This window comes from Phyllobates terribilis, unplaced genomic scaffold, assembly GCF_046119375.1.
Source record: "Phyllobates terribilis strain yellow unplaced genomic scaffold, ASM4611937v1 Scaffold_8__6_contigs__length_399053987, whole genome shotgun sequence".
Classification (NCBI taxonomy): Eukaryota; Metazoa; Chordata; class Amphibia; order Anura; family Dendrobatidae; genus Phyllobates; species Phyllobates terribilis.
The window spans coordinates 292,585,340-292,607,875 of NW_027362768.1; positions in this window are offsets into that span (position 1 = coordinate 292,585,340).

Genomic DNA, 22,536 nt, shown 5'->3' on the forward strand with positions numbered 1-22,536 from the left:
TATCTTGTCTGTCCTGTCTGAACACGCTCCTAGCCTGTTCCTCCCGCCTTCTGGGGGCCGTATTCCCAGACCCGCTCCTGTATTCCGCTGCAGTGTCGGTCTCCTCCGTACACTCAGTTCCAGTCTGAACTCTCTCCTATCCTTTACCTGTTTTGCCTCTATGTCCGTTCCCTTCCTTTTTCTGCAGAGTCTGAACTCGTACCTAACTCCTGCTCGTTGTCACTGTACTTCCGTTTGTGAGTTTGTGGTCCACTCGCTACTTCTCTGCAAGTACCCTGTGGGTATCTGGTTCTGCCTTTCCCTTCTAGTCTGTTCCGTGTGAACAGAGCCCTGTTCCCACCGCGTCTGCGGTTTTCGCTTTGCTCAGCTCTGTCCGCCGCGTCTGCGGTTTTCGCTTTGCTCAGCTCTGTCTGCCGCGTCTGCGGTTTTCGCTTTGCTCAGCTCTGTCCGCCGCGTCTGCGGTTTTCGCTTTGCTCAGCTCTGTCCGCCGCGTCTGCGGTTTTCGCTTTGCTCAGCTCTGTCCGCCGCGTCTGCGGTTTTCGCTTTGCTCAGCTCTGTCCGCCGCGTCTGCGGTTTTCGCTTTGCTCAGCTCTGTCTCCCACTGTGCAAGAGCGCGTACTTGATCTCCAGTCCAGGGTGTCTCTCTGGCTTCCCTCCATGCTGTCTGTTTGCTTCTGTGTCTGCTGCTTAAGGGCGGCGCCCGATCACTTCCTGCTTTTTGTATCTGCTGCAGGCACACCCCTTGTGCGTCCTCAGCCTATTGCTGTCTATCACCTGGTATTTAAATCAGCTGCCCCAATTAACTGATGCCTGAGCAGCTTGCCCTGTCAGTTGGCTTTTGTCTCTGACATGCCAGGTCCTGTCTATGTTACCTGCCTTGCGGTATCAGTTCCCGTGTCTGAACTGAGTCCTGTCTATGTCTCCTGCCTTGCGGTATCAGTTCCCGTGTCTGAACTGAGTCCTGTCTTTGTCTCCTGCCTTGCGGTATCAGTTCCCGTGTCTGAACTGAGTCCTGTCTGTGTTCTCTTGTCTGCCTATCCTGGAGGCTGTATTTCTAGGCCTGTCTGAACACGCTCCTAGCCTGGTCCTCCCGCCTTCTAGGGGCCGATTACCTAGATCCGTTCCTGTATCTTGTCTGTCCTGTCTGAACACGCTCCTAGCCTGTTCCTCCCGCCTTCTGGGGGCCGTATTCCCAGACCCGCTCCTGTATTCCGCTGCAGTGTCGGTCTCCTCCGTACACTCAGTTCCAGTCTGAACTCTCTCCTATCCTTTACCTGTTTTGCCTCTATGTCCGTTCCCTTCCTTTTTCTGCAGAGTCTGAACTCGTACCTAACTCCTGCTCGTTGTCACTGTACTTCCGTTTGTGAGTTTGTGGTCCACTCGCTACTTCTCTGCAAGTACCCTGTGGGTATCTGGTTCTGCCTTTCCCTTCTAGTCTGTTCCGTGTGAACAGAGCCCTGTTCCCACCGCGTCTGCGGTTTTCGCTTTGCTCAGCTCTGTCCGCCGCGTCTGCGGTTTTCGCTTTGCTCAGCTCTGTCCGCCGCGTCTGCGGTTTTCGCTTTGCTCAGCTCTGTCCGCCGCGTCTGCGGTTTTCGCTTTGCTCAGCTCTGTCCGCCGCGTCTGCGGTTTTCGCTTTGCTCAGCTCTGTCCGCCGCGTCTGCGGTTTTCGCTTTGCTCAGCTCTGTCCGCCGCGTCTGCGGTTTTCGCTTTGCTCGGCTCTGTCCGCCGCGCCTGCGGTTTTCGCTTTGCTCGGCCCTGTCCACCGCGTCTGCGGTTTCGAATTTGTCTCCCAGTCTGTACTGGACCCTACCCAGCCTGCGCTCTAGTCTGCCTGTTCCAGTATTCCCCGGTGTGGGTCAACAGCCGTGTCCGGAGTCTGACCTGGAGTAGACCCTGGTTCCTCTGCTCGGTTCCTCCCTGGTGCACTGGCGTCGTATGCCGTCGTGCGACCTTGGTCGGATTGGGCAGATACTTAGTTACGCCCCTCCAGGCACTCTCCGGTTCATGGCACAGTGGAATCACTACATAAACATGCACACGCCAGTCAGTTCGGGCGTGTGCATTACAGTTTGCCAGCTGAGCCCAATTAAAGGAAACTACTTAAGAAGGACGTTCCACATTATTACGCAAGCCATAGGTTTCAAATAATATGGGAGAGAAAAAGGATCTCTGTGCTGCCAGAAACTGTCAAATTGTACAATGCCTTAGATAAGATATGAAAACATTAGATATTTCACAAAAACTTAAGAGTGATCATTGTACTGTGAATAGATTTATGTCTGATACACAATACAGATGGGTTTGGGCAGATAAAAGTATAATGAGGAAGGTTTCTGCCAGACAAATTTGTCAAATTAAGAGAGCAGCTGCTAAAATACCATTACACAGCAGCAAACAGGTGTTTGAAGCAGCTGCTGCTTCTGGAGTCCCGCAAACCTCAAGCTGTAGGATCCTCCAGAGGCTTGGAATTGTGCATAAACCTACTATTTGGCCACCTCTAAACAGTTCTCACAAGCAGACACTGCTGCAGTGGACCCAGAAATACATGAAAACTTATTTTAAAACAGTCTTGTCTATTGATGAATGCTGTGCAACCGTGGATGGCCGAGATGGATGGAGTAGTGGATGGTTGGTGAATGGCCACCATGTGTCAATAAGGCAACTTCAGCAAGGAGGTGGCAAAGTCATGTTTTGGGCTGGAAACATAGAGAAAGAGCTGTTAAGCCCCTTTAGGATACCTAAAGGTGTGAAAATGACCTCAGCAAAGTATATAGAGTTCCAGACTGACCACTTTGTACCATGGTATAAAAAGAAGAACTATGCCATCCGTAGCAAACACATTGGACCCAAGTCATCAAAGCTTTTATGCTAGAAAACTGGTGTAAAATGCTTTGTATAGTTGCAAAATTTTTGCACAACACAGAGTTGCACAAAAAAAAATCTTGCGACTTTTGATGTTTTCACGCCAATTTAAAGCAACTCTGCCAAAATGGGCGAAGCTGGAGAGGAGCCGGGAGGGACACAGCGTGGCTACAACTGCCTGTCAAATTCAGCAAAAGTGCTGGCATTCGTTACGCCAGAAATGGTACCCCAGTCCGAGACTGGAGTAGCATTTCTAGCAAGGCACACAAAGGTGCATGCCACAGAGAAGATGCGCCCACCGATATCACGCACCACAACCCGTGGAACTCTTCATTAAGACTGGTGTGCTCAACGCAACTCTTAATGAATCCTCCCTTTATATTTTGGTATTTTATCACTAATAATATTACACTGTGTGATGCAAATTGTATATGAAATCTAACTATTGATTAATCTATTATCACTATGAAGATGTAAAATAAGTGGACTGTGGGTCGTGTCAATGTGCTGGACAAAGGCTCCAATGAGAGAATAAAAAAAAAATAAAAACAAATAAAAGCACAAAATACACCAATGAGCAAGGAAACCCTATCAAAAGTTTATATTATGTTTTATAATTATCTACACACTGTGTGCAGAATTTATAGGTAATTTGTATTTTTGATTATTAATTTTATTATTGAACAACTACAGTTATCGATCAATCCAAAAGGTTAATAAACCTGAAACCTGAATTTTTAAGGAAGTTGTCTGCTGCTTGGACAACTCCTTGTCATACCCCAGGCTTGGCACCGATAAAATAAAAAAGCTTATACTCACCTCCCACGCCAGTGCCGTTCCCGCAGTGTCAGCACTCGCGGTCCTGGGGCCAAACATTTAGATCAAGAAGGGGTTGTCCTAGTAGTTGACAACCCCTTTAAGCTAGTAAAAGTGAGATTTTGTCTTTCTTAGAACTTTTTCCTGTACCACTGCTTGAAGAAATTGTCTTCTAAAAACTGGTAGTAGCTTTGGGAATTAAATTTTAGTCCATCTTCAACCCGAAATGCTCCAATAAGCTCACCTCTAATAATACCAGCCCATAGTAGTAGCCCACCTCCACCTTGCTGACGTCTGAGTGGAAGTGGAGGATGGTTCCCATTACTGCTCCAGCCTCTGGCCCATCCATTTGGTCAGTCAAAAGCCACTCTCATCTGATCAGTCCATAAAACCTTTGAAAATCTGTCTTCGGATACTATTGGCCCAGTCTTGACGTTTCTACTTCTGTATGTTGGGTCGGAGTTTTAGAATAGAACATTTAGGGAAAATTATGTCCACATATGGAGTTGACGCACCCCCTGGGCCGCGTGTGTGTGGGGATACCCGGAACCGGGCCTGTTGTGGACGCTGGGGGTTGTAGTCTCCGTGGCGGCGTCCCGGTCCGTGCCCAGGGCGGTCAAACCAAATGGCAGTCTATAAGCTGAATGTCCGACTATGCCACCCGTGGATTGCGGTCAGAGTGAGCCGCCGCTGCATGGCAGACCGCTGAGGCTGGTGTTGTGGGTGCAGCAGGGGGTAGTATAACTCCCCACGGGAGGAGTATAGCCTCAGGGCAGTAAATAGGGATGTTGGTGGTGATGGTGCGTGGGATCAGCAGTAACGACACAGAGTCCTGTAATGCAGTCCAGAGTATTTACTCACAGTTCTTTATCCACGTTACTACAGCTGATCATAACGTCCCACGTCGCACTGTGCTCACCAGGTGAGGGGCTCGGCCTACTCCCAGATAACTTTGGAGCGTTTCACAGGACCCCCTTTGTGTGTCCTTTCTCTGGCCTGTCATACCCCGCCAGTGACCTCGCTTCTGTCCGGCTGCCTCGGGCCTTCTCTGGTAAACCTTGGCGCCAGTTTCCCTGACCCTATATGGTGCCTTCCTAGCGGGTGTAGCGAGGGGCTGCGCCACGTGAAATGTCACAGCCTCCGGTTTCTAGCTGAGGGTAGTTCCCCGCCTCCACTAGTTTCGGGGACCGGTCTCCCCCTTTGGCCTGACCTTTCTACGCGGGTAGATTCGGGCGTGCGGTGGCGACTCGCTGGTCCACACCCCTGGGGTCCCTTTGTTCCTTGTTCCTGGAGCCTCCTCCGCTCCTTTTCCTTCCTTCTGCTTCCTTCTGCTTCCTCCAGGCCCCGGCCTCTCTCTTAGGCCTGCCTGCGGAGCAGAGCCCATGCAGAGCCTCTGCTCCCACCTCCTGCTCCCTCTTCTCTCTCTCTGTACGCAACTTCTCCTCGCTCTTTCAGTGCTGGCTGGGCCTCACAGGCTAGGCCCGCCCCCGGAGCAGAGCTCCACAGAGGCCCTGCTCTGTCACTTCTTCTCCTAGACTGAACACTGAACTAAGATGGTGCCCACCTTTTATACCTCCCTCTAGGTGCACCCAGGAACTGCCCTCTCCCTCCTATGCACTACAGGGTTCCCCCTTCCTCAGTGTTCCCTCCCCCCACTCCAGCCAGGGACAGGGACTGTCGTGCTCTACTTGGAGCATATCGGTCGCCCTGCCCCCCGGAAATGTGGTGTAATGCATGCAGGTGTCGGGGTCCTGATCCACACTCCATCCTTACCTGAGAGTGAGATATCACACCTCTGGGTGAGGTGCAATACCTCTGTAGCAACCGAGCCCTCGGGGTGCTACAGAGTCACAGTACCAGCCTTGTGGATGTGACTTTACCAAACCTGAAGAACACACTATGGAGAAAATCCACAAAATAAATTGACTAGAGCTGAAATATGGAGTATGGCCATTGATGGTGTCGATTTCATCACAGATTTTATCCTTTGCAATGCCGCCAGTCTGCAGCATTTCCTCAGTGAAATCCACAGCAGTTTTTATGGATAAGTCTTTTAAAAGTCTTGTGTATAAAACTGGAAATGGACCATAGATCAGCAGGACAGTAATCAATCAGGCGGTGGAGGTGTCCTTCAACACTTCTACACTTCTATAGTGCAGTCAAAGTTTCTGACCCGCTATCACCCCCCAATGCAATCTGGTGGCCGGTTCCTTGTGAACTGCAAAGGTGGCCCATAACTAAAGCTGTCCATGCCTTTTCAGGACAGGCCGGTGTCTTATTTAAGCGTCTTTTCAGACGTTTCTTCAGCTTTTTTTTTTCGTAGTCTTTTTTTATACAACTTCTTTATATAAGGTAGTGAGCGGCTTCGAAGTAAAAGTCGCCTGAAGAATGGTCAGGTCCCATCTTTTAGCCGCGTCACGTCTTTCGATGCCTGAAGCTTTTAAAAGAAGCTTAGAAGACAGGACATATGAACAGCAAGTCTTTTTAACATGGCAATGCATATTTTCATTCTCTTTAGCTGTTATCGCCCGCTTATTCTGGAGGGTTTCGGAGTGGATCCGCCTAAATAAGACATTGTGTACGCATACCCCTAGAGCAGGGGCAGATGGCCGTAGATTCTCTCAACCAGCAGAATCGGGTGGGTTATGCAAATGACACTCTGATCAGAGTGTGAGAATAGTGTGATCTGAATCTATCGGAAGAGGAGAAGATGAAGAACAAAATTTCTCCATCTTCTCCTTTCTGTGAGTCTGTGGAAATCAGACTGCACTCAGATGTCATCCGAGTGCAGTCCAATGGTTTGCACAGACTTATTGACTTTCATCGCCGAGTATGATCCGAATATCAGATCAAACTCGGGCATGCAGCGAATTTTTCCTTGTAGAGACTGTCCAAAGAAAATATCGGACATCTGCACAGCCCCATAGACTAACATTGGTCCAAGTGTCACACTCGGACAGCAAATACGCTCGTGTGCACCGACCCTTACACTAAAGAGCCTAGTCTCTGTCCAGCTCAGTAGGACATAACATATATGCACTCATGTCAAAATCTTTACCTGGAAAAATATAGATTTCAATATTGCTCACGCAGAACATCTCGCATAACTTTTTGCTGCAGTCTGCAGAGGGCGCCAGCCTCATATCCCTTTCCAGAATATCTCAATCCTTTGAACTAACATGAAGGGTTTGTTCCTCCAGCAGTTTAACATCTCTCCATAGTGTGTTACCCTGCTCAGCGTGTGGCTCAGTGTCTGTACCTGTCAAAATGGTGATTATTCATCAGCATAAAAGTAGCGAAAATATTGAAAATTATGCCTGACTTCACAAGTACCTGGCCTGCCATGAAGGCAACAAGCTGGCATCTGAGCGAAACTATACTGTGCGGTCTTAAAGTGAAGAAGTAAAAATCTCAGTGTGTACGGCAGTTTTAACACATCCTTTTTTTTTCTTACACAAGAAAAAACGGTTCAAGCTTTTTTCAGAGTGCCGGATCCGTTATTTGTCCGTGTATCAGATCTTACAATCCTCGTTGCATCTGTTTTTCACGCATGAAAAAAGAAAATCTTAGTGTCTCTCCCCATTAAACAATAAAATGCGGACAGCACACAGATGTCATCCTTTGGATTTGTATTGGTAAGTTTGATCCGCAACACAAATCAAAGTAGGACGTCTGCAATTTTTCTTTTTAATTGCGGACACTCAATTCACAAAAAGGGGACATGTGAGTGCGTGATCTGTCCGCAGAAATAATGAATAGCTCACGTGCAAAAAATACTAATGTGTGAAACCAGCTCAAAGGGGTATTCCCATCTCCAAGACCCTGTCCCAATATGTAATAAGTGTAATAATAATAAATAAAACTATGAATTAACACATGTGGAATTATATACTTAACAAAAAAGTGTGAAACAACTGAAAATCTATCTTATATTCTAGGTTCTTCAAAGTAGCCACCTTTTGCTTTGATGACAGCTTTGCACACTCTTGGCATTCTCTTGATGAGCTTCAAGAGGTAGTCACCGGAAATGGTCTTCCAATAATCTTGAAGGAGTTCCCAGAGATGCTTAGCACTTGTTGGCCCTTTTGCCTTCACTCTGCGGTCCAGCTCACCCCAAACCATCTCGATTGGGTTCAGGTCTGGTGACTGTGGAGGCCAGGTCATCTGGAGTAGCACCCCATCACTCTCCTTCTTGGTCAAATAGCCCTTACACAGCCTGGAGGTGTGTTTGGGGTCATTATCCTGTTGAAAAATAAATGATGGTCCAACTAAACGCAAACCGGATGGAATAACATGCTTCTGCAAGATGCTGTGGTAGCCATGCTGGCTCAGTATGCCTTCAATTTTGAATAAATCCCCAACAGTGTCACCAGCAAAGCACCCCCACACCATCACACCTCCTCCTCCATGCTTCACGGTGGGAATCAGGCATGTAGAGTCCATCCGTTCACCTTTTCTGCGTCGCACAAAAACACGGTGATTGGAACCAAAGATCTCAAATTTGGACTCATCAGACCAAAGCACAGATTTCCACTGGTCTAATGTCCTTTCCTTGTGTTCTTTAGCTCAAACAAGTCTCTTCTGCTTGTTGCCTGTCCTTATCAGTGGTTTCCAAGCAGCTATTTTACCATGAAGGCCTGCTGCACAAAGTCTCCTCTTAACAGTTGTTGTAGAGATGTGTCTGCTGCTAGAACTCTGTGTGGCATTGACCTGGTCTCTAATCTAAGCTGCTATTAACCTGCGATTTCTGAGGCTGGTAACTTGGATAAACCTATCCTCAGAAGCAGAGGTGACTCTTGGTCTTCCTTTCCTGGGGCGGTCCTCATGTGAGCCAGTTTCTTTGTAGCGCTTGATGGTTTGTGCAACTGCACTTGGGGACACTTTCAAAGTTTTCCCAATTTTTCGGACTGACTGACCTTCATTTTTTAAAGTAATGATGGCCACTCGTTTTTCTTTTCTTAGCTGCTTTTTTCTTGTCATAATACAAATTCTAAAAGTCTATTCAGTAGGACTATCAGCTGTGTATCCACCAGACTTCTGCACAACACAACTGATGGTCCCAACCCCATTTATAAGGCAAGAAATCCCACTTATTAAACCTGACAGGGCACACCTGTGAAGTGAAAACCATTTCCGGTGACTACCTCTTGAAGCTCATCAAGAGAATGCCAAGAGTATGCAAAGCAGTCATCAAAGCAAAGGGTGGCTACTTTGAAGAACCTAGAATATAAGACATATTTTCAGTTGTTTCACACTTTTTTGTTAAGCATATAATTCCACATGTGTTAATTCATAGTTTTGACGCCTTCAGTGTGAATGTACAATTTTCAAAGTCATGAAAATACAGAAAAATATTTAAATGAGAAGGTGTGTCCAAACTTTTGGTCTGCACTGTATATATATATATATATATATATATATATATAAATATATATATATATATGTGACATGAAGAAGTAGTGCTGTTGCAGAGTGTGACATGCAGAAGTAGTGTTGTTGCTTTAAAAGCATTCAGCAACTATTAGAAGTAACACAAGCACAGGAGACAGGAAGTGTTTTGCTCCAGAAGCATCCAGCAACTAGAGGGGTTAACACAGTCACGGGAGAAGAGGAGTGTTTTAGCAGAGCCCCAGGGGGATTGTGTGGAAGTTGTTTATTGTCTGGCTGGAGCCGAAGTGAAAGATGGTATGTGTGTTCTGTATCTAACAGAAGCGCCCCTGCAAGTGAAAAGGATTCAAGTCAGGAGTGAAGCTAAGCACAGGTCAGGTAGAGTTCCTGAACTAGCAGTGCAGAGTATTGTCAGGCAGAAAGATAAGGACTTAAAGAAATGGCATCACAGGGATCATCTCCCTCAGCAAACCCTCCACCCTCCTCCATCTCACTATGCTGTAAAGAATGCTGTGTTCATTAATGTGTCTTTGCATTACAACTGTGCTGTCCTGTACTAAACCACACAACCGCTGGCAACTGTTAGCTGCCATTAATGCAAAAATGGATGAACAGAGGGAGAAAGAAGCTGAAGACGTCAAGGGGACATTCCTCCAGGAGCTAACACAGTTTCTAACCAGGTTGAAGTTAGAGGATGGAGGGGCGGCACTAATTACCAAAAGCGGGAATCTCCATCCGCAGACAGAACTACAGGAATTGAAAGAACAATTCAAAGCCCTAACAACAGCCCTGCAGGAATCGACCAAAACCTCTGAATGGGTGATAGACTCAGACAGGACCTTTAACCTGCTCGGGTTAGATAAATCAGGGAGACAGTCCTCTCTAACACCACAAATCACCATAAGGAAAGAATTCAAGATCCTGGGACAGATTGGAGAGTGTGAACAGAAAGAGAGACTGTCTTATATGAACTTGTTGCACCAGATTGATGCAGGCTTACAGAAAGGCTACCAGCCAGATGAGATCGTTGAGGGGGTGGTGAAAGCGATCAGCCCAGGACTGAACCTCCGTAGTATGCTAGAAATGAAGAGTCAATTGACCTTGCAATAGCTGAAGATGATTTTAAAAGGGCCCTATAAAGAAGAGAGTACTTCAGAATTGTTCCACAGACTAATTAACCTCTCACAGAAAAATAATGACTCACCCCAAAGTTTCTTGTTCAGAGCAATTGAACTGAAGGATAGACTGTTGTTTGCATCCAGAGATGTAGAAGTGGAAGAGAAGTTTGATGCTGGACTAGTCCAGAAGAGTTCTTGAAATCATTGGGAACAGGGTTAATCAGCAAAGACATCAAGTTGCATCTGAAACAGTACCTAGAAGATCCTGGCATTCTGGACGAAGTCCTAATTGAAAAAATGAATGAGGCAGCTAGTTTGGAGTCAGAGAGCAAACAGAAGTTAAAGAAAGGCTCTGCTCCTAAAATCACCAAAATGAGTCAGCTGAAGTTGGAGACCCCCAGTGGCCAGTACGAAGATCATCATAGAGACCCTCCAGTGCCACCTCTGAGAGGGAACCTTAAATCACCAACAAAAGAGAGGACCGCCAACGCTGACTGGGAGGAAGTAATAGAACTGCGAGCCGAGTTGATTGAGGTGAAAAAGTTGATTCATTCCAGGCCAGAACCAGTATCCCTCAGACCCAGGAGTGGGTTCTAAAACAGAAGATACCTGGCTTGTGAAGTGTGCCGTTCATCAAATCAGAGTATGGTGTGTGTCCATTGTCTAAGATGTGGTGAGGAAGGACATTATGCCAAGGAATGCCAATGGTCACAGTAGTTTGGGTTAAAAGACAGGAGGTTACCAGTGTGGGGCAACTAGTAACCGCGACACGAAGGAGGCCCCAGAAGCAAATCCAAATCTCACCAAACCCCAGAAAGGCGCATGAGGTAAAACGGCTGCATCAGTACTATCTCCAAGTATGTTCCCGTCTACAACAGCTGCAAGGGAGACAGGGGCATCAGTTACTTAATGACCAGTGCAGAGGTCAAACGATGTACTCCTGGGAGGAGAATTCCTCGGTCAGTAAAGGTAGCCTCATCAGCCTAATCGGTGAAAGGTGCTTTATACAGTGGCAGCTAGATGGACTCCTAGTAAAAGCACTGTGGGACACAGGAGCCCAAGCGAGCCTTTTAAATGAAGAATGGAGAAGGCGCTACCTGCCACACACTTGCCTTTTGTCACTAAAAGAACTCTTGGGACCAGTGGAACTCCACGGCAAAGCAGTCAATCAGACCGAAATCCCTTTCATAGGCTGGGTGGAAGTGACTTTGCAACTAAGGGCCATGAAGAATAGCAACACCATCGAACTTTTGGTACCTTTTCTCGTGACCAGTGATCAGAACGTGGCAGAGGATCCTATCCTGGGTTATAATGTAATCAGTGAGGTCATCACGGAACACAAGGCAGGGGCGCTGGTGGTGGATGCAATCACCACATCGCTCGGCATACCCAATGGCGTGGCAGAAAATGTGATTCATAGAGTAAAGAAAGCACAGAATACAATGGACCTAAAAGAAGTCAAGGTAGGCTGGTGCCCAACCATCATCCCTGCAAACCAAATGGTGGGGGTGAGGTGTGGAGTCCAGGTAGAACCAGGAAGAAAAGTCCAGAAAAGACTGTTCATGCCAAAAGACTCCTCAGAACTTCTGGAAGGTGTAGTTGAAGGTAAGACTGTGCTTACGATTCCTACTGGTGGGTTTGCTCGAGTGACAGTACCGATGATGAATACTACGAGACACAAAATTAGACTGGATCCAAAGACTGTGCTAGGTCACATTGAAACTGTTAAAACGGTATATCCAGCCAGTGTGAGATCTGCCCAGGGGTTTACAGTGAATTCAGTCTCCACACCAAGGAACAGGAGTTGCCCTGGGGAAGAAATTGCACAACCCACCTCGGAGTCCTGGCATGCCCCAGTACCCCTGGAACACTTGTGTGCTGAAGATCTAGCGGTAGCAAAACAGATGCTGAGAGAATAGTGTCATGCATTCTCCAAAGATGACTCTGATATAGGCTGTATCCCATCGTTGCAGTTGAAAATCAATTTGAAAGACATGACCCCAGTAACCAGAAGTTACATGTCTGTGCCGAAACCATTACACCGTGAAGTGAAAGAGTATTTACAAGACTTAATCAACAGAGGTTGGGTCCAAAAGTTAAAGTTGTCTTATTCCTCTCCTATGGTTTGTGTTAGGAAGAAGGACTGTACGTTAAGACTCTGCTGTGATTACCGGGAACTAAACCGAAACTCAGTACCGGAACGACACCCAATACCAAAGATCCAAGATATGCTGGATAGTCTATCAGGAAGTACCTGATTCTTTGTCCTCAATCAGGGTAAAGCATACCATCAAAGGTTTGTTGAAGAGTCCAGTAGAGCTTTGACAGCATTCATCACACCGTGGGGATTATATGAGTGGATCCGCATACCGCTTGGGCTCAGTTCAGCTCCAGCAGAATTCCAGAGGAGCATGGAGACATGTTTAGAAGGATTGAGGGACGATATCTGCCTGCCGTACTTGGATGACAATGTGGTACACAGCAAAACCTTCTGGGAGCATGTTGAACACGTGAGGACTGTACTCCAACTGTATCAACAACACGGCGTTAAGTTGACCCAAAGAAGTGTGAACTGTTCAAAAGGCAAGTCCAATTCCTAGGGAAAATTGTGTCCGGAGAAGGATATACCATGGACCCAGAAGAAATCGCCCCAGTACTGGCCTTAAAAGACAAGCAGCCCTCTACTGTCGGGGAGTTGAGGCAGATCTTGGGATTCCTCTCCTACTATTGTACTCACGTTTGAAACTTCTCCAGGATCCACTATACCACCTCTTGTGGAGGACCACAGAATCAACAACACCCCCTGTCTATTCAACATATACCAAAAGGAAAAATCCATAGAGCACACCGGGAAGATCAGATAATTGGTAGAATACTACTTTATGTGGACCAAAATCAGTTTCCAAGTAAATGGGAGAGAGACAATGAGTCACCAGCAGTATCTGTTTTAATTAAAGAATGGACGAAGCTCTACCTCAATGAAGACTGTATCCTGTATCGTAAAAGAGGACAAAAACGGCAGTTGGTACTACCCAGAGTATTCCGTAGGTTGATCTTCAAAGAACTACATGAAAACATGGGACACCTGGGAGTGGAAAGGACAACAAATTTGATCTGTGAAAGTTTCTTCTGGCCGTACATGCAGAGAGATATTGAAAGGTACGTGACCAGGGAGTGTGGGTGTCTGAAAGATAAAAGTCTCAACACATCAACACGGGCACCTATGGGCAACATCCAAACTACATATTTGTTTGAGATGGTCTCAATAGACTTCCTACATTTCGAGACGTGCAAGGGTGGTTACGAATACACCTTGGTGGTGATGGACCATTTCACTCGATTTGCTCAATTACATGCCACGACCAATAAATCGGGTCAAACAGCGGCAGAGAAGATCTTCAATGATTTTGCTTTGAGATTTGGGTCCCCTCAACGAAGTTACACCACGACCAAGGAAGAGAATTTTAGAACCAGCTTTTTGCCAAGCTAGGAAAGTACTGTAGAATTCAGAGATCCCAGACAACGTCCTATCACCCAGAGGGTAATGGACAAGTGGAATGTTTTAATCATACATTACTGTCGATGTTGCGCACTTTAACAGATGATGAGACGAAAGACTGGTAGAGTTCTCTGTCAAAAGTTGTACATGCCTATAACTGTACAAAGAGCGATGCAACGGGTTACTCACCCTTTTTCCTATTGTATGGACAATCGCCAAGACTGCCAATCGACATCATGTTCGATACTCCGATGTCAAAGACTTACAGAACGTATCCGGAGTACATTCGGAAATGGAAGGAACTGATGGCAGAGGCATACAACACAGCGTCCAAAGTGGTTACGCAAGGACAGAGCAAGAGTAAGGAGTACTATGATCAAAAATGTTATGGAGCAGAATTGGCACCGGGAAGCCGGGTGCTAGTCAAGAACGTATGTGAGAGAGTCGGTCCAAGAAAATTTAGTTCGTACTGGGAAGACAAGGTGTATGTGGTCATAAGGAGGACAGCTGATGACAGCCCAGTGTATGAAATCCAATTGGAAACGGGGGACAAGAAAACTAGAGTAGTCCATCGGAATTTAGTACTACCCTGTGATTATCTCCCACCACAACAAGACTTCCCAGAAGTAGACCGACATCGTCCAAGATCAACTAAGGGACCACCACAGACTGAAGCTCCAGAAGTGGATTATGACCTTGAAAGTTCAGATGGAGAAGAACATACCGTTGCATTTCTCGGACCGGCAATGAGAGGGATGTACCATCCTCAGGAGAGTGAACTAAGTCCTGAGGCTCCAGAGTTCGTACTAAGGAGTACAGATGAAGTCCAATTCAGATTTGATGATCGAACACCGGCCCTGTAGAGACTGGTCAACACTCAGGAGGAGCGGAATTACTGGTTAGTGCGGAAACAAGCGACTCAGGAGAAGCACAAGAACTTACAGAGGCAGCTCCAAAAGCATCTGAGGAAGCACGGGAAATGAGTGCGGCGGAAGAAACTCCTGTGACCGAAGAACCCATGGTATCTGAGGAAGGTGGGAACCAGGAGGATGTCGACTCGAGAAGTGAGGACGCCTGTGATGCTGACGTATGAGACACTTGGTGAACCGAGTCAAGGGTCAAGGACTGTCGACAGGTAACAGGTATCTCTGCCTGCGGACCAGGTAAGCCCACTTGAGTGGTATTCACCACCAAGAGGCAGTATGGAAGATGTTGCCTGGTGAAAAGACTTGTTTTCATGCTTTGATTTTTCTTAAAAGACTTTGTAGAAACAAAGAACTGTTAAAGCATAGATAGAGAGAGCCGGTTGAAGACGTACGAAAAGCTCCAGCTGAAGAGATGCTGATTGTTTTAATGGTGTTAATTGTTTATTTCTTAAAGGCGTCCTACAAGAAAAAGGTCATAAGAATAGGTTGCTATCAGTGTTTACAAATTTTATGCCAATTTGACAATGGCCATTTGTATATAAAGTTACTCAACTTTCACCACTGTCTCAGAATTGGTCAGATTGACCAATTAAGACGACATTCAAAAAGGAGGGAAGAGTGTGAGATGCAGAAGTAGTGCTGTTGCAGAGTGTGAAATGCAGAAGTAGTGCTGTTGCTTTAAAAGCATTCAGCAACTATTAAAAGTAACACAAGCACAGGAGACAGGAAGTGTTGTGCTCCAGAAGCATCCAGTAAATAGAGGGGTTAACACAGTCACAGGAGAAGGGGAGTGTTTTAGCAGAGCCCCAGGGGGATTGTGGGGAAGTTGTTTACTGTCTGGCTGGAGCCAAAGAGAAAGGTGGTGTGTGTGTTCTGTATCTAACAGAAGCGCCCCTGCAAGTGAAAAGGATTCAAGTCAGGAGGGAAGCTAAGCACAGGTTAGGTAGAGTTCCTGAATTAGCAGTGCAGAGTATTGTCAGGCAGAAAGATAAGGACTGGAAGAAATGGTGTTACAGGGATTATCTCCCTCAGCAACCCCCCCCCCTCCTTTATCTCACTGTGCTGTAAAGAATGCTGTGTTCATTAATTTGCCTTTGCATTAAAACTCTGCTGTCCTGTACTACTGGGAAGACTGTGAACTGCTGTGCTGTGCTGTACTGTTTGTCACTGGAACCCGTTGCTCATAAAACTTACCTTGCACTGGCTGTGTGGCTTCTTATTGAATGCTACTGTTCTACCATTTATGAGGACTCTTGTCAAGTGTGTCTGGTCAGCAAGTGAAACAACCTACATGTCTGTGCCTGAGGGTCAATACCCCTGTGTGCCTGAGAGAAGCTGCAGCACATGGTCTATGGTCGCCCTGAGTAAGAATCCATGTAACCTGTCCCGCCCCTATCCGAACCTAGCGGCATGCGTGTAACATATACACTACCGTTCAAAAGTTTGGGGTCACCCAGACAATTTTGTGTTTTCCATGAAATCTCATACATTTATTTATCAAATGAGTTGCAAAATGATTAGAAAATATAGTCCAGACATTGACAAGGTTAGAAATAATGATTTTTATTAGAAAGAATAATTTTCTCCTTCAAACTTTGCTTTCGTCAAAGAATGCTCCCTTTGCAGCAATTACAACATTGCTGACCTTTGCCATTCTAGCTGTTAATTTGCTGAAGTAATCTTGAGAAATTTCACCTCATGCTTTCTGAAGCCCCTCCCACAAGTTGGATTGGCTTGATGGGCACTTTTTGCGTACCATACGGTCAAGCTGCTCCCACAACAGCTCAATAGGGTTGAGATCTGGTGACTGCGCTGGCCACTCCATTACAAATAGAATACCAGCTGCCTGCTTCTTCCCTAAATAGTTTGCGCATAATTTGGAGGTGTGCTTTGGGTCATTGTCCTATTGTAGGATGATATTGGCTCCAATCAAGCGCTGTCCACAGGGTATGGCAGGGTGTTGCAAAATGGAGTGATAGCCTTCCTTATTCAAAATCCCATTTATCTTGTACAAATCTCCCACTTTACCAGCACCAAGCAACCCCAGACCATCACATTACCTCCACCATGCTTGATAGATGGCGTCAGGCACTCTTCCAGCATCTTTTCAGTTGTTCTGCGTCTCACAAATGTTCTTCTATGTGATCCAAACACCTCAAACTTTGATTCGTCTGTCCATAAAACTTTTTTCCAATATTCCTCTGTCCAATGTCTGTGTTCTTTTGCTCATATTAATCTTTTTATTTTATTAGTCAGTCTCAGATATGGCTTTTTCTTTGCCACTTTGCTCTGAAGGCCAGCATCCCGGAGTCACCTCTTCACTGTAGACGTTGACACTGGCGGTTTGCGTGTACTATTTAATGAAGAGGCCAGTTGAGGAGCTGTGAGGCATCGATTTCTCAAACTAGAGACTCTAATGTACTTGTCTTGTTGCTCAGTTGTGCAGCGGGGCCTCCCACTTCTCTTTCTACTCTGGTTAGAGCCTGTTTGTGCTCTCCTCTGAAGGGAGTAGTACACACCATTGTAGGAAACCTTCAGCTTTTTGGCAATTTCTCGCATGAAATAACCTTCATTTCTAAGAACAAGAATGGACTGTCAAGTTTCACATGAAAGTTCTTTTTTCTGGCAATTTTGAGAGTTTCATAGAACTAACAAATGTAATGCTTCAGATTCTCAACTAGCTCAAAGGAAGGTCAATTTTATAGCATCTCAAATCAGCCAAACCTTTTTCAGCTGGGCTAACATACTTGTACAAGGGTTTTCTAGGGTTTTCTAAACATTCATTAGCCTTCTTACACAGTTAGCAAACACAATTTACCATTAAAACACTGGAGTGGTGGTTGTTGGAAGTGGTCCTCTATACACCTATGTAGATATTGCAATAAAAACAAGACGTTTGCAGCTACAATCGTCATTTACCACATTAACAATGTATAGAGTGTATTTCTGATTCATTTAATGTCAGCTTTCCTTAATGTGCTTTTCTTTCAAAAATAATGAAATTTCTAAATGACCCCAAACTTTTGAACGGTAGTGTATATATATACATATATACATATCTACGCATGTGTCTATATATGGGGCTCGTACTGAATGGAGCATTATATGTTGGCCATACTGAATGGAGCAATATAAGGGTCCCATACTGAATGGAGCATTATATGGTGCCCATACTGAATGGAGCATTATATGGGACCCATACTGAATGGAGCAATATATGGGGCCCATACTGAATGGAGCACTATATGGGGCCCGTACTGAATGGAGCAATGTATGGGGCCTGTTATACTGTATGGAGCAATATATGGGGTCCGTACTGAATGGAGCAATATATGGAGCTCCTTATTCTGTATGGAGCATTATATGGGACCCATTATTCTGTATGAAGCATTATATGGGACCCATTATTCTGTATAGAGCATTATATGGGGATCATTATACTGTATGGAGGACTATGTGGAGCCCATAATACTGCATGGAGGACTATATTGTCCGGTCTGCACTGTGTGCTGCGAGGATTCACTGGTTTCTGAAATGTTGTAGAATTTACTATAGATATTACTCATGTAATGTAAGAAGTAAAATCTTTGGCATTGTACTATATACAGTACAGACCAAAAGTTTGGACACACATTCTCATTTAAAGATTTTTCTGTATTTTCATGACTATGAAAATTGTACATTCACACTGAAGGCATCAAAACTATGAATTAACACATGTGGAATTATATACTTAACAAAAAAGTGTGAAACAACTGAAAATATGTCTTATATTCTAGGTTCTTCAAAGTAGCCACCTTTTGCTTTGATGACTGCTTTGCACACTCTTGGCATTCTCTTGATGAGCTTCAAGAGGTAGTCACCAGAAATGGTCTTCCAACAATCTTGAAGGAGTTCCCAGAGATGCTTAGCACTTGTTGGCCCTTTTGCCTTCACTCTGCGGTCTCTTCTTCCAAAGTTGGAGTATGGAAATGTAGTATAGTTCTTCTGATTCTCTATGTCTCTTTCCTCATGTGCAGGTGACGCGCCCCCTGGGCCTGTGCTGTGCAGGGGAACCCGGAACCGGACCTGTTGTACAATGCTGGGGGTTGTAGTCTCCGGGTGGCGGTGTCCCGGTCCGTGCCCAGGGTGGTCAAACCAGTGGCAGTCTTAATGTATAGCAAATGTTCGACTACGCCACCCGTGGATTGCGGTCAGTGGGGACCGCCGCTGCGCTGCCGACCGCTGAGGCTGATGTTGTTTGCGCAGCCGAGTATGGGATAACTCCCCACGGGAGAAGTATTGCCTCAGGGCAGCTAATGTGAGAGATGATGGGAGTGATGGTGTGAGGGTCCCAGTGCTAATGGTGCTGGTGCGGCAAGGAATCACAGAGACGTGAGGTGCAGTTCAGGGTCTTTACTGATGGTACAAGGCAGACCCTCCCGGGAGTACTGGCTAGTATAAGGGACCTGGTCAGTCTGCGAGCAAGCAGGAGTTCCCCTGGCCAGGTGGAGTTGTAGGCCTCCCCGTTTATCTGCACTCTTCCTGGCTACCTTGCTGTCAGCGGTTACAAGTAGCCCACGTCCCTGAGTATACCGTGTGGTGCTCACCCGTATGGCTGGTGACTTGGGGCCTTCTGTTAGCCTCCGCTCCTGGATGGTGGCGCTGGTCCCTTCTTTGTGACTGAGCCTCCGGGCTTCTATGGCCAGAGGACCTGGAATCCCCTGCCGGTTGGTTTCTGCTGCTGGGTATATATCAGTCCCCACAGCCTCGGACTCCTGTGTCCGGTTTTAGTAACTTCAACCAGGGCGAGCTATATCTCTGCTCACAGCCCCTGGCCTTCTGCCTCTGCTCCTACAGAGCTCCTGTGGTCACTTTCCCTCTCCAGGCTCTGATTGCTCTGCTTGTTCTGCAGGTTCTGTCTGACTTAATCCCGCCCCAGACCCAGTTTATAAGGGCAGATTCCTCCCCTCCCAGGTCTGGGCGTGCAGTGTTGCATGCTTAGGGCTCCTGACCAGAGAAACCTCCCACTTGCTCTCAGACATAATATCTCTATTACTGTGGCAACCAGACCCCTGGAGTGTCACATTCCCCCCTAGTAAATTTTAGTACTCCGGGACTAAACACATTTTTAAAACATAATAACAGGGTATAAACAATAATACGATAACATATTTACAAGAAGCTTTAGTTCTTTAAAGGTCACAGCGTGTCCGCAACCGGGTGTCCATATCACCCAAGGTGAAGTTTTTGAAACAAGAGGGTGTCCATGTCACCCAAGGTGAAACTTTAAGCGAAGCAGGGGACCTGTCCAAAGCAAACCCCTTGCGTTGGCCTTGGGCATGGCTGCAAGGGTAGACTAACTACTTTGGGCCGCAAGGAGGCCACGCCAGACAGGTTTTCTCTTCCACGGCCATCTTCGCAAGAGGCACCAAGGTGCAACTATCTACAAAACTGTTCCGGTTATCCAGCGTCCATAACCTGTTAGTCCATAAAAATCTGCAGGGTAACTGAGAAACATAATTAATAACAGGCAACAAACATAAACCATAAACAGTTAGCAGATAAATTCACAGTGCATTAGTTTAGATTCTCCAGCGAGCGGGTATCTGACCTCTAGTGACTCTAGTGGACCTACGGAGCTCACTAACTGGTTCTGCACTACAGGGTGTAGGAGGTGTTATGGGTAAGCTGGGCAGCTGTCTTCGCACTCTTTGGCTCACTAGGGGCACGGCAGGCTCACTACTAGCAGAGGGTTGATCCTCCTGTACTGCTGGTGTGGACTCTTCTGCCTCTTGGGCCGGCTGCTCTTCCAGCTCTACCGGTTCCTCTGTAGGCACTTGCGGGGCTGGCTGGAGAAAGGTGAGGACGGGTACCACGACAGCGCCGTTTACTTGTGTCCAAGACCGGGGGAAGTCTCCGAGTACGGTACTGATCATTTCTTCCCTTTCCTCTGCGGGTTGAGGGTTTCCTTGATCTTCTTCAGGGCTTTGCAGCTGCTCGGGACACTTCTTCAGGTGGTCTCTGGAGACAATGGCTGTGGTTTCTCCTCCATCCTTACTGATTTCTCAGATTTTTGGGTTCTCAAGGCTTGATGGCAGTACGGTGTACGGGTCCTTCTCCCACTGGTCGTCCAACTTGTGGAGCCGCCTCTTCCTCTTCAAGACCTGCTCTCCAGGTACCAGGGGAACAGCGGGAGCATACTGGTTATAAGCCTTCTCTTGCCTTTCTCTAGCTTGAGACAGACTTCGCTCGACGCTCTCCTGTACTTTCCGATACTGCTGCTGCCGTTCTGTATCCCAGTCTGCCTCTGGCGAGGTGTCCTCAAGCGTCAGGACTCCCATATCCAGGTCAATAGGCAGCTTACCAGGTCTTGCTCTCATTAGGTAAGCCAGGGTACAGTTGGTGGAACCTACAGGGATGTGGTTATACAGGTCCACCAGATCGGGCAGTTTCTCAGGCCACAGACTGCGTTCTTCCAGGGGCAATGTTTTTAGCAGATCTATCACCACCTGGTTCATCTTCTCGCAGAGTCCATTGGTTTGAGGGTGATAGAGCGTTGTTCTTATCTTCTTGCAGCCATACAGGTTGCAGAACTCCTGGAAGACCTCCGCTTCGAAGGCTGGTCCTTGGTCTGTCAACACTTGGTCCGGGTACCCGTGTGGACGGCAGAAGTGCTGCTGGAAGGCTCTAGCTGCTGTTTGAGCCGTTAAGTCCTTGACCGGGACCACCACCAGGAACCGGGAGTAATGATCTACGATTGTGAGGGCGTAGACATACCCAGATCTGCTTGGAGCCAGTTTCACATGGTCCAGGGCTACCAGTTCCAGTGGCTGTCTGGTGATGATGGGCTGCAGGGGAGTCTTCTGGCTGGCTCTGTCTTTTCTTCTCAGGTGGCACGGGCCACAGTCTCTGCAACACCTCTCGATGGCTCCTCTCATGCCTACCCAGTAGAACCGTTCACGCAACAAGAACTCCAGCTTTTTCCATCCGAAATGCCCTGCTCCATTGTGGTATGCCTCCAGAACCATAGCCGCGTCTCGTCTTGGGACCACTACCTGCCAGGTCAACTCATGTGTTCGAGAGTTAACCATTCTCCGGCACAGCTTCTCCCTGTAGAGGAACAGCTTACTTTTCTCCTTCCACAGTTGCTTGGTCTCCTCCGGAGCATCTGGGTCAAGACGGGCATCGGCCTGGGTCAGCATTTCCTTCACCAAATGGACTGCGGGATCACTGTCTTGCATCTCCGCCCAGTTGTAGTGGGGCAAGGGATTGAACGTCACGGAGCGCCTGTCCTTCACACGGTGGGAATACAGGGTAATCCCATGACGGTGGAACGCAGGGAGCTCAACTTCTTCCAGATCTTCTGGATCTTCCCCTACGTCCGGTAAGTTCGGCATTCTAGACAGGGCATCCGCGTTGGCATTTGAGCGTCCTGCCCGGTATTTGATGGTGAATTCAAAGTTGGACAGGTGGGCCATCCATCTCTGTTCCAGGGCACCAAGCCTTGCAGTGTCCAGGTGTGTCAACGGGTTGTTATCCGTGTACACGGTGAATTTGGAGGAGGCAAGGTAATGCTTGAAACGTTCGGTCACTGCCCACACTACTGCCAGGAACTCCAGCTTGAATGAGCTATAATTCTCAGGGTTCCTCTCTGTGGGCCGTAGCTTTCGGCTGGCGTAAGCGATTACCCGTTCTTTCGCTTGCTGGATCTGGGACAGTACGGCTCCTAGCCCGATGTTGCTTGCGTCCGTGTGGAGGATAAAGGGCTGGCTGTAGTCTGGATATGCCAGGATTTCATCCCCCGTGAGGGCCATCTTCAGCTGGCAGAAGGACTCCTCTTCCAGCTTTTCCCACCTAAAGGGCGGCTTCTGGTTTTTGGCTTTCCGAGATTGACCTATCAGGAGGTCCTGCATAGGGGCTGCAATTTTGGTGAAACCGGGAATGA